Source organism: Sitophilus oryzae, unplaced genomic scaffold (genome assembly GCF_002938485.1).
Source record: "Sitophilus oryzae breed Bouriz unplaced genomic scaffold, Soryzae_2.0 scaffold_857_pilon_pilon, whole genome shotgun sequence".
NCBI lineage: Eukaryota > Metazoa > Arthropoda > Insecta > Coleoptera > Curculionidae > Sitophilus > Sitophilus oryzae.
The window spans coordinates 4,275,738-4,287,529 of NW_022147480.1; the positions used below are offsets into that span (position 1 = coordinate 4,275,738).

At 32.0% G+C, this 11,792-nt stretch overlaps 1 long non-coding RNA gene across 1 annotated transcript; it reads right to left on the bottom strand.

Annotated features, from left to right (window-relative positions):
• Nucleotides 1–1,041: 1,041 nt before the first annotated feature.
• Nucleotides 1,042–3,562, bottom strand: LOC115889930. Its single transcript, XR_004051527.1, has 3 exons — nt 3,455–3,562; nt 3,304–3,305; nt 1,042–1,381 (listed from the first exon to the last, which is right to left on the bottom strand). It is a non-coding gene; the product is annotated as an uncharacterized LOC115889930 (long non-coding RNA).
• Nucleotides 3,563–11,792: the final 8,230 nt, after the last annotated feature.

Genomic DNA, 11,792 nt, shown 5'->3' on the forward strand with positions numbered 1-11,792 from the left:
AATTCACACACAATGGGACAAATTTCAAATATATACAACCCTTGTAACTTTTGTCAGGAGAGTGTGCAAAATTCGAAAGTAGCTGTGCAAAATTGTGCAAAATTAGCCGATTCGTTTGATATAAACAAAATTCAATTTCGTAGCAGATTGGGGGGAAATTGCAAATTTTCAAACCCTTATAACTTTCGTCAGGAAGGTGTGCAAAATTCTAAAAGAGGTGTGCAAAATTGTGCAAAATTAGCCGATTCGTTGATATAAACACAATTCAATTTTTTAGCAGATGGGGGGGAAATTGCAAGTGTTCAAACCCTCATAACTTTCGTCAGGAAGGTGTGCAAAATTCTAAAAGAGGTGTGCAAAATTGTGCAAAATTAGCCCATTCGTTTGATATAAACAAAATTCAATTTAGTCACAGATGGGGGGGAAATTTCAAATTTTCAACCCCTTATAACTTTCGTCAGGAGGGTGTGCAAAATTTAAAAATATGTGTGCAAAATTGTGCAAAATTAGCCGAATCCATGTACATACAAATAAATCAATTTCGTAACAAATGGGGGGAACGGTCAAGTTTGCCCCCCGTTTAAAAAACGGTTCTAGTTCCTCTTAGGTAAGTGTGCAAAATATCATTTATGGTGTGCAAAATTGTGCAAAATGTGTGCAAAATAGTGGTATATCTCTTTTTGAATTTCCTCTAGTACGGGAGGCAAACTTGACCGACCTGACGTATTCAATTGTTTTTGGTCACTTCCTGTTTCACCGGAAATAACTACAACTTTTGCTTTTTAAATGGCGCCCTCGGTATTTTTTTACTTTAATCGATAGAAAATGACACTATGAATAGAATAACAAATGATCAAATCTATTTTTCCAAGGCTCCTTGATTAAAAATTGGTGTTTTTAACACAGCCACGGCACTCTAGATTTAAATTTAAAATTCGATTTTTAAGCGAAAATGTCAAAAGTTGACATCCATGACAAAGTTGTCATTCTATTCAGAGCGTCATTTTCTATAGAATAAAGTAAAAATATACCGACGGTGCCATTTAAAAGTCAAAAGTTGTAGTAATTTCCGGTGAAACAGGAAGTGGCCAAAAACAATTGAATACATCATTCAGTCATATAATTTATGCACTCGGTATAGCACTCTTATTAATAAATTACAATTAAGAACTACCTATCTACTAAGTATGACAATTAAATAATTTTTAATATACAAACGGCATAAAATAAAAATAGTTTTATCTCAAACTGAAAAACTCTTGAAAAAAAGTGCTAGTTTGAGCTATAACTATTAATACATGAATAATTTTCATTAGCTAATAATTATTAGTATTTATAATTAAACAATCCCTATATATATAATATTATAAGTGACTTGCGCCTAGTGATGGGTTGTTATTTAACTATCTGTTATTTTATAACAATTAATTATAAATAACATAACGCAACCGTTACTACTTTTAAAAAATAACAGATATAAAATAACGACACGTAGAGATCGGCCGCTCGTGAAAGGTAAAACGAAGTCGGCGCTCTGCATCACCACGAAATTCTATGCTGCTCGAAGCAATTCCAAAAAACAACTAGTATGGATGGAAAACATGTTATTTCGTCAACCATCGATACAGGCGGCGAGACAACGGACAACGGAGTGGGGAAAGCGCTACGGCGAACGTAGCTGCTTCGGTCGATACCGTCAATGGTCGTATTTACAACAGCTTAAAAATAATAGGATATAAAGAAGCAGGTTTTTGAAACAGTTGCGGGCATAACGCCTGGCGGTGGAGATAACGGGAGTGGGAAAGGAACGCTGCTGCATCGATCGATTGTCGATGGAGGCTCGCAACGGGTTGGAGAAGCAGTCATTTTAGATATGTTGTTTTTCAACCTGTTACAAGCATAACAGGGCGGCGGACGAGATAATAGGTGTGGGAAAGGAACGCTGCTGCATCGGTCGATTGTCGATGGAGGTTCGAAACAGGTTGGGGAATAACGCCATCAGTTGTTTTAGATACATTCTGTTTCAACCTGTTACGAGCATATAACGGACGGAGGTCGAGATATTATGGCGCTGTATGTTTCAGTACTTACTTATTAAGTTTCAATATTTAGGTATATATTTATTCTGAAAATTTTCAGAATAATATTTTAAGATTTTTAAAAATGTATACAGGGTGTTTTGAAAATCTGGTCATTGATTAATCACGATCCTGCTTAAAGCCCTTGACGTAAAAAGCTGATTTTTGGAAAACGGATTGACTTTTAGTGTGTAGAGGTTCGATAAGAAGGGATTTTTCGAAACTCGAATTCTAAGGGGTGAAACTACTCTGAAATATTAGAATATTTTTATTTAAAAACCGGTGAGTTTTTCGGAAAAACTCTTTAAAACACGTATATTTTAATATGTTGTTTTACATATTTTAAGATTTTTAAAAATATATACAGGGTGTTTCATAAAATATGACCATTGAATAATCACTATTCTGCTTAAAATGCTGGACGTTTAAAGCTGATTTTTGCAAACGGATTGACTGTGGGGTTGAGGTTCGATAAGGAGGGGTTTCTCGAATCTCAAATTCCAACAGGGTGAAAACGCCCTCAAATATTACAATATTTGTTATTTAAAAACGGTTAGTCTTTCGGGAAAACGCCTGGACACGCATAATTTATTTTGTTTTTTTTACATATTTTGAATTTTTTTAAAAAAATCATACAGGGTGTTCCAAAAGTTGAGTAATTGATTAACCACGATTCTGCTTAAACTGCTCGACGTTAGAAAGCTTATTTTTGGCAAATGTGAGAAAATTTTATCCAGTTTGTATGTTAATGGAAATTCTTGTTTTGCTTTATCATCACCATTAGAAATTATTAATTCGACGCGAACAAAGTCGCGGGTACACGCTAGTTTAAGTGTATATAAATGTATAATTAATTCGAACTCTAGTGTGTAGTTGGTTTACTTATGAAGAATATACTACACATTTTCTTATATTGCTATTTTTTGACCGCAAATGGTAAAATCATAACTAAGAGCTTCTCGCCCGTTGAGTGAGATGTACCCTGTACACTGCTACGCAATTCAGGATCTACGCGGATCGAGGGGCAGGGCGTAGGTATATACTATAGACGAGTGGCCGAATTTTGGCTTTTTTTATATCGCAATTTGTAAACAGCGCTTATTTGTAAATACTACCGTTTTTAGAGAGGTATTTTAGATAACAATCGATATTTAGAAATGTTTTGACACCCTGGAAATACTACCACCGAGCACGTCATTGTTGCAACTTGCAACTGCGTTAATACGCCTGGCGATGACCGTCTCATACTCTTTCAGATATTTAGCAGTAAAATAAAGAAACCTGTTATTTTTAAGCTGTTATTTTAAGCTGTTTTTTATAAATAACTATAACAGTTTCAACTGTTATCTAAAAATAACAGTTTTGCCCATCACTACTTGCGCCTAGCCGTACCGTGCAACTCTCCCCCGACTCCAACCCACATTATATATTTTTATTTTTAGAACCATGATATGAAATAAAAAACTATATTTCAAACAAAAATATTTTTTAGCAACAAATAATGATATATAGAAGGGGTATTAAAAATATGAAAGTACACTATTAAATTAAACGATGAATTTGGTTTTGCCAGACATTTTTTGTTCGAGAAAAACTAAAAACAAAGATTTTAAGACAAAAAAATTATGGCGGAGGTCGACATTGTTGATGATTGTTTTCATTTTCAAATCCACACACAGACATGGACTATTTTACTTTGGTATTTTGTTTCGTCACATTTAGGAACAGTGGCTGCAGAAAACGGGAACGTCTTGGATTCAAATTGCAGAAAATGTTTCGAAACATTTCCTCTAAAAGTTTTGATTCCGCATCGAAACATTTCAGGAAAGGGCTAGTGCTAACACATTATAAACACATGTAATAAAGCTATATACTAAGGGCTGGCAAAGGTTAGTCTTGGGTCGAGATTTCCGTATGTAAGAAGAGTACAATGGCGTTTATAATGTACTGAACAAAGAGAGGACAGTAAACACGTTGCCAAACGTATGAAATAAACCGAGAAACTGTGCACATCGCTAGAGACGTGGAAGGGGATATAGCAGATTTGTCGCAGTTAACCGGTCGACCCAATCAATACCTCTGTCAGTACTTAAAGTTCTAGGGAAAGGTGTACGTCATGCGTTCAGCTTCACGATTTTATTACGTCTCGTGATACTTAATTTGTTTATTTATTAACGAGTCGTTGTAATTTTCCCTATAGCTTGAATTTTTTTAAGTGCAAGCTAGAAACACTTGCATTTTTGGTAAAAATAAGTGAAATTGAGTAGGTGTTCGATAGTGGTCGCGCTATTAGAACTCTGAATTCAAAAATCGGTATCCCGAAATCTATTAGAAATAATAGGTTGTAGTTTTTTCAAGAACTTTGTTAATATTTCTGCTGTATTTTCTTCGTAGACAGTATGTGAAAATCTTTATCAATAAAAAAATTACACGATTGCTGAAAATTGCTATACTCTAAAAGTAAATGGATGGATTGTTTACAATTTTTGAATGGAAAAAACAACCTTATCGAATTTTTCTTATGTAAACATATTGTAAAATATCCGATCTTGAAATTAAAAAAAAGTTTCAATATCTAAAGTGGTTCTTGAGTTATGGCCTGTTATGTGTTAAAAAGTTGAGTTTTTAAATTATCGCGATTACTGACCTTTTCTCGTTATAAAAAAATGACACCCTAACGATATCGTTATAATTCCACTCAGATGCTCAGAAACATGTCTAATGATTTTATCTAGTTATCTCTTGAAAAAAAAGTCTTTAAAAATAAGCGGTTTGCGATCGTGATTTTACTTTACTTGATAGGGAAAGGCGTATCGGCAACGCCGCAACAGCACACCGTCGCGCGTCGCGTCCGTCGGTCGCATTTCTCTCACTCCGACTTAATAAGATCCCTATGCGATTTCCTTCCGCACATGTAAATGCCGACCCAAAAGTAACAGTTGCCAGCACGGTATATAAAATATATGGGTTTTGAAAATGTTTCCTATTTGTGTCATACCGTTTCTCCATTTTGTGTCCAGAAACGGACACGATTATTAGAAACATTACCTAAAACGTGTCCAAAAATTCTACTTGGAAATACAATTTAATGAAAAAGAAATTTTAGTATTTTAATAAAGCACGCTTTTAGATGTTTCAAAAAACTTTTAATAAGAGTAACTTTAACTCTACATATATGTTTCGGCTTGTTAGGCCCTTTTCAAGAGTTTTTTAAGGACTTAACTTAACTTTTTATGTTCTTAAAAAACTCTTGAAAAAGGCCTAACAAGCCGAAACATATATGTAGAGTTAAAGTTACTCTTATTAAAAGTTTTTTGAAACATCTAAAAGCGTGCTTTATTAAAATACTAATATTTCAACGATGTTTCACAAGGACCCAACCACAGCTTCAGTACAATTTATGAAAAAGAAATTATTTCAAGACATTTCCGTAATCTCTTATTTGTTCTCTAGGTATTCTATGAATCGTCATCAAATGTAAAATTACGTTTTCTTTTTGCTTGCAACTTTGCAAACACACTCCGCACTGAAATTTGAGCTCCATTCCGCACTCGATTTGTAAATGCCGTATAAAAGACTGTTTCTGTCTATACTTTTTGGAACAGCTGGGGCAATTAAAATCTCTTCGTGATCCTACAATGCAAAATATCTGAATTAGTACACTATGATTATATAAAAAAAATGTTTTCACTCAGAAAATTGGTAGATATATACAGTATACTAATATATACATTAGGCAACTGGTTATATTAGTCACAGGAACAATGTTTATAAAATAAAAAAAGCACACACATTTTCTAAAAAAATAGGGCGATTTAAGCTTCACCTTTTGAGCTGATATCAAAAAAATGGTAAATAATAAATTTTAAATTGGTATAGGTATGTACACGACGCTTTTAAAGGAAAACACCCTTTTCTATAGGAGATAGATGAAAACTAATATCGGTGTCTGAGCCCAATTTTTATCAAAAACATGATGGTGAAAACCGCACATCGATATCTGTTACCGTTTCGGAGTTACAGGGTGTTTTTCAAAAATGTGCATTTTTAACAAATCACTCTAACTTCTTTTCTATGGAAAATTTTGCATTTTTATGAAAGCATTTCCAAAACACCTTTTTACGTAGAATTTAATGGTTTAAGTATAATTTTTTTTAATTGTTAATTTAAGAATTATCAACAGGAAATTTGATTTTTTATATAGGACACCCTGTATATTTTTAATTCATTGAAAATAATTTAGAATTACCTTTCCAAAAATATAGCATACTTGATATTTTGCTTGACTGCTCTTCGAGATATAGATTTTCTTAAAATTCGCCCACTTTGAATAAGTAGGCTTTGAACGGCGCCGGCTGTAATGCAAAAAAATTCTATCTGTGAGCAGCAATTAAAACGAAAATAATATTTGCCAATGAGAGATGCAGAATTTTATAACAATTTAAACTATATTTAACAACATCAACACATTTAAACTATATCAATAACAATAAAAATTAATAGCAAACCAAGACATGAGATTTTGCCACAGAAGTTCGACATGTCGACCGTCTTCTGTTTTGGACAGACGGGACCGTTTTTGAACATTTCTCGCGGAATTCATTAACTTAGTGGGAGTAAAAGATAACCTCGTATAACCGCTAAGTACTGGCTATACAGGCAATTTAAAAATAAGAACCTTTATTTTTCGACAAAGATAAAAATCCATAGACACTAAGTCCGGCGGCCTCGGCGGCCTCGATGACCAACAACTGGGATCTTGGTTAGCTATTCAATTATTCACGAAATTGGCTGCAAAAAATTGCTGATAACTTCAGCGTTCTGAGGCGGTGCCTTGTCTTGCTAGAAAAATATCTTTTCGAGTTCTATTAGGGGCATTATCATCAATAAGGGGTCCAAAGCCTACTAGGCGAACTTTTAAAATGCTGTATTTCGAAGGAGACTATAACAAAATATGAAGTGTGCTATATTTTTGGAAAGGTATATGATGATAATTCTTAAATTTTAATTTTAAAAAAATTATACTTAAACCATTAAATTGTAGGTAAAAAGGTGCTTTGGAAATAAAAAAAAACGCTTAAACACGTATATTTTATTTTGTTTTTTTACATATTTTAAGATTTTTTAAAAATGTATACAGGGTGTTTCGAAAAATCTGGTCATTAATTAATCACGATCCTGCTTAAAGCGCTTGACGTAAAAAGCTGATTTTTGGAAAACAGATTGACTTTAGGGTGTAGAGGTTCGATAAGAAGGGATTTTTCGAAACTCGAATTCTAGGGGGGTGAAACTATCCCTCAAATATTAAAATATTTTTTATTTAAAAACCGGTGAGTTTTTCGAAAAAACTCTTAAACACGTATATTTTATTTTGTTGTTTTACATATTTTAAGATTTTTTATAAATTTATACAGGGTGTTTCATAAAATATGACCATTGAATAATCACGATTCTGCTTAAACTACTTGACGTTTAAAGCTGATTTTTGGCAAACGGATTGACCATGGGGTGCAGAGGTTCGATAGGGAGGGGTTTCTCGAATCTCAAATTGCAAGAGGGTAAAAACGCCCCTCAAATATTACAATATTTGTTATTTAATAAACGGTCAGTCTTTCGGGAAAACGCTTGGACAAGCATAATTTATTTGTTTTTTTACATATTTCGAAATTTTTTAAAAAATCATACAAGGTGTTCCAAAAAGTTGGGTAATATCTTAACCACGATTCTGCTTGACGTAAAAAGCTTATTTTTGGCAAACGGATTTTTCGAAAGTCAAATTCCAACGAGATGAAACTACCCCTCAAATTTTACCAAGTTATTTAATAATATCGCCATATTGTTTTTTCTCATGCTGACATAAATGTGAGAAAATTTTATCCAGTTTGTATGTTAATGGAAATTCTTGCTCTGCTTTATCATCACCATTACAAATGATTAATTCGACGCGAACGAAGTCGCTGCTACACGCTAGTGTTTTCATAAAAATACAAAATTTTTCAAAGTCGATTAAATGAAAATTAATATCAGACCTTTTTTAAAGACCTTTCAATTTCCTACAAGAATATGTATTGATTTTTACAATACGCTGATTTGTTAGAATGCAATAAAATATAAGACACCTCTACGATATTTTCGCGGTAACAAAAAAAAATTTTTGCTGCAATTTCACTATCTTTTTCTTAGATAATTATAATCAAAAATCAAACACTGTCTCACACAAAAAAAAAACTATTTATTTCAAAGTATTTGTTTAATTCTTATTATTTTTTTAAAGAAAGTTTTGTATGTCACTTTTGAGAATTTTGTGAACCATCACCATATGTATCGTCAAATTCCCTTTTTGTTTGGTCATGTAGGAACACAGTCCACACTGAAATTTAGGATCTTTTCCACATTCGTAGCTTAAGTGTCGATTTAGGGATTTCTTCAGTTTGTATTGTTTCTGACATTTAGGGCATCGAAAATGGAACACTACAAAATAAAATACTATATAGAATATTGTTCTCAGAAATAAAATAATAACTCTTTAAAACTAAAAAGAAAAAAAAATTATTGCAATTTTACTATTTAGTGGAGTGCCCAGAGACTTTTACCTCGGAATTCAATTACTGTGAATGTATTAATGTACATAAAACCTTTTGTATTGTGTTTTATAGATAAAATACTAAAATGTTTACCCAGTTTTTTTCATTGCTTTAATTTTTTATTTTAGTAATTTTAGTAAATTCTTAATTATTTCCTTCTTAATATTTTGATTTTTTTAATTCTTTTTCTAAGTAAATTTATTGAAATAAATAAATCTAATACATAAGCTATACCTATTCTGCTTATATTCTAATCATTGAAATTTTGATTGAAATCGAATTATACAGGGTGGCGCGTCATATACGACGCGGTTTTTGCAAGGAGACCAAAAGTTTGTATTGAAGTGAAATTTTCTGAGCTTATGTAAGTCAATTTAAAATATTTTCTAAAATTATGTAGAGTTCTACAGGGTGTCCCCAAAAAAAGTTACACATCAAAGTTATGTTTTTTGTAATGGAACACCCTATATATTCATTTTTGGATTCTAGTAAAAAAATAAAGGTTTGTTTCATTAAAAAAGTATATGACTAAAATGTATAGTTTTTGAAATACAATCACCGGCACGAAAAATGGGCGCACCTTAAAACTTTTATGTATTTTGAAGGTTAATATATTTTATTTTAATGGGCCGATTTTGATGATTTTTTAAGCAATGTGTTGCCAAATTATTTGACTTCTTAGTATCTTTTTCTAAATTAAAAATGAAACTCACCATCTGTTAATTAAACGAGGAAAAACAAAATGTTGATATTTTTGATGAAAGTTTGAAACACCCTGTGAAATATGTTAAAACCAGCAAGAAATTTAAAAATTATTTTATCATCTAGATACATCCTTTCTGGATGGTTTGTTTTTTGGTTCATCTCATTAGCTTTATTTTTGTTGGAAATATTCGGTTTTAAAGAAGGCACTAACATTTTTCCTAATTTTTACATTAAGACCATGCCTTTGCTTTTGGGCCTAGTCAACACATCCAGTAAGTTCTGTTCCCGAAGCAGGCCTTCTTGACATAAGATTTGTTCATTTAATCTTTTTATTGTAGTCCGTTAGTTAATATGTACGGTTCTTAAGTGCAATTCATTATCAATTTGAAAAGCTGGCAAACGGCGGTTTCTTAACAATAAATTTACAATAAGTCGATCGTTTCGATTAGAAGTTCTCATACGAAGGTTTCTGGACGTCTATATTGATGTCCTCATGGACGTGGTCATAATTCAAAGACCATTTAGTATACTCTAAGGTATTAACGTATTTTTGGAACCAGAATTTTATAAGAAATTCACTAAACTCGAATAAATAAATGATATATATTTGACTCACCTTGTATATCTATAAAAATATTTTTGAAATGTGAACTACCATTAAACATATATTTCGTAAAAGGTTTGGAGCCATCTTGTATGTATTTACATTTTACCTGTGGCTACACTTCAGAATAATTTGATTTTGTTTGCCGATGACACTACTATCTTATGTGCTCGGAAATCCCCTGAAGAAATTCAAACTAATTTTGAATCGATTTTGCTAAATGTTGGTGACTGGTTTCAGGCAAACCGATTATGCCTGAATGACACTAAAACAGAAAGAGTTATTTTTTCTCTTAAAACAAAATATAAAATAGATTTCTGCAGTGTCCGATTTCTGTGAATAAAATTTGACACAAAACTGATTTTTGAAAGTCACGTAGTCTATGTGGCAGGGAAGGTTTCCATAAGCAGGTATGCATTTCGGCGATTGGCTAAGTGTGTGTAGAGGGATGTGTTAGTAGCTGCTTATCATGCTCTCATTCACTCGGTGCTTACTTATGGAATACTTGTTTGGGGTTACTCAGCTCATGCTGACAGACTGTTTGGACTGCAAAGAAAAGCATTGAGAATTATGTCAAATTTAAGTTATCAAGCAGATACAAAAAACGCCTACAAAAAAATGGGAATACTGACACTTCCATATTGCTATATCCTCCAGTGTCTTTTATTTGTGAAGGATAACCTAGAACTATATACTACGCATGATGAACAACACAATTATGCAACCAGAAACAGAATGAATATAAAGCCTGTTCATTTGCGCCTCGGAAGATCTTGGAACTCCAGCCTTCATTATGCTCCTGCATGCTTTAATAAATTATCTCAAAATGTCAGAAATTTACCAAGACATCAATTTAAAACGACAATTAAAAGCTACCTTCTTGATATGGCTTATTATAGTGTTACTGATTTTTTAGAAAGCAGTGAAGGGTTATAGCGTGGTTATAGGTTAAAACATTTACATTGTGTATGTATTGTTTTTTGTGTACTTTAAATTACTGTTAGATAATTATTGTGCTTATTTTATAATTTTGCATTTTACAAAATATGACTTTGTGTAAGGATACTTGTATCTATTAACATGCAATAAATGATTTGATTTGATTATGCATTTGTATATGTTTGTGTTTATTTAAAATACTACTAAAATGAAAGCAACGAATTTAAATAGGTAAACTTTGTAATATATCTTATTAACAATACAATGCAAAAAGTTTTATAAAAATTCGTTCACAGTAAATGAATTCCGAGGTTTGTATCTCATAAGGGCTTAAAGCACTCCAGTAATAGGCTTCTTAGATAATTATAATGAAATCAAACACTGTTTCACACAAAAATACTATTTATTTCAAAGTATTTCTTTAATTCTTTTTTTTTAAATTTAATTTTTTGTAAAGAATATTTTGTATATCACTTTTGGGAATTTTGTGAATCGTCATCATATGTATCGACAAATTGACTTTTTGTTTGGTCATGAAGGAACACAGTCCACACTGAAATCTAGGATCCTTTCCACATTCGTAGCTCAAGTGGCGAATTAAGGATTTCTTCTGTTTGTATGGTTTCAGACATTTTGCGCATTGAAAATCGAACACTACAAAATAAAATACTATATAGGTATTGTTATCAGAAATAAAATAATAAACCTTTAAATACCTGCTACAACGACAACAAAATAAAATACTAAAAATATGATTTAACCTAGATAAACTAACACCAACAGAAGAAGTATGCCAAACAACAAAAGAATTAAACATAAGACAATTAATAAAATATCATAATGTATTACTTCTACACAAAATCAAAAATAAATTAATAAAAA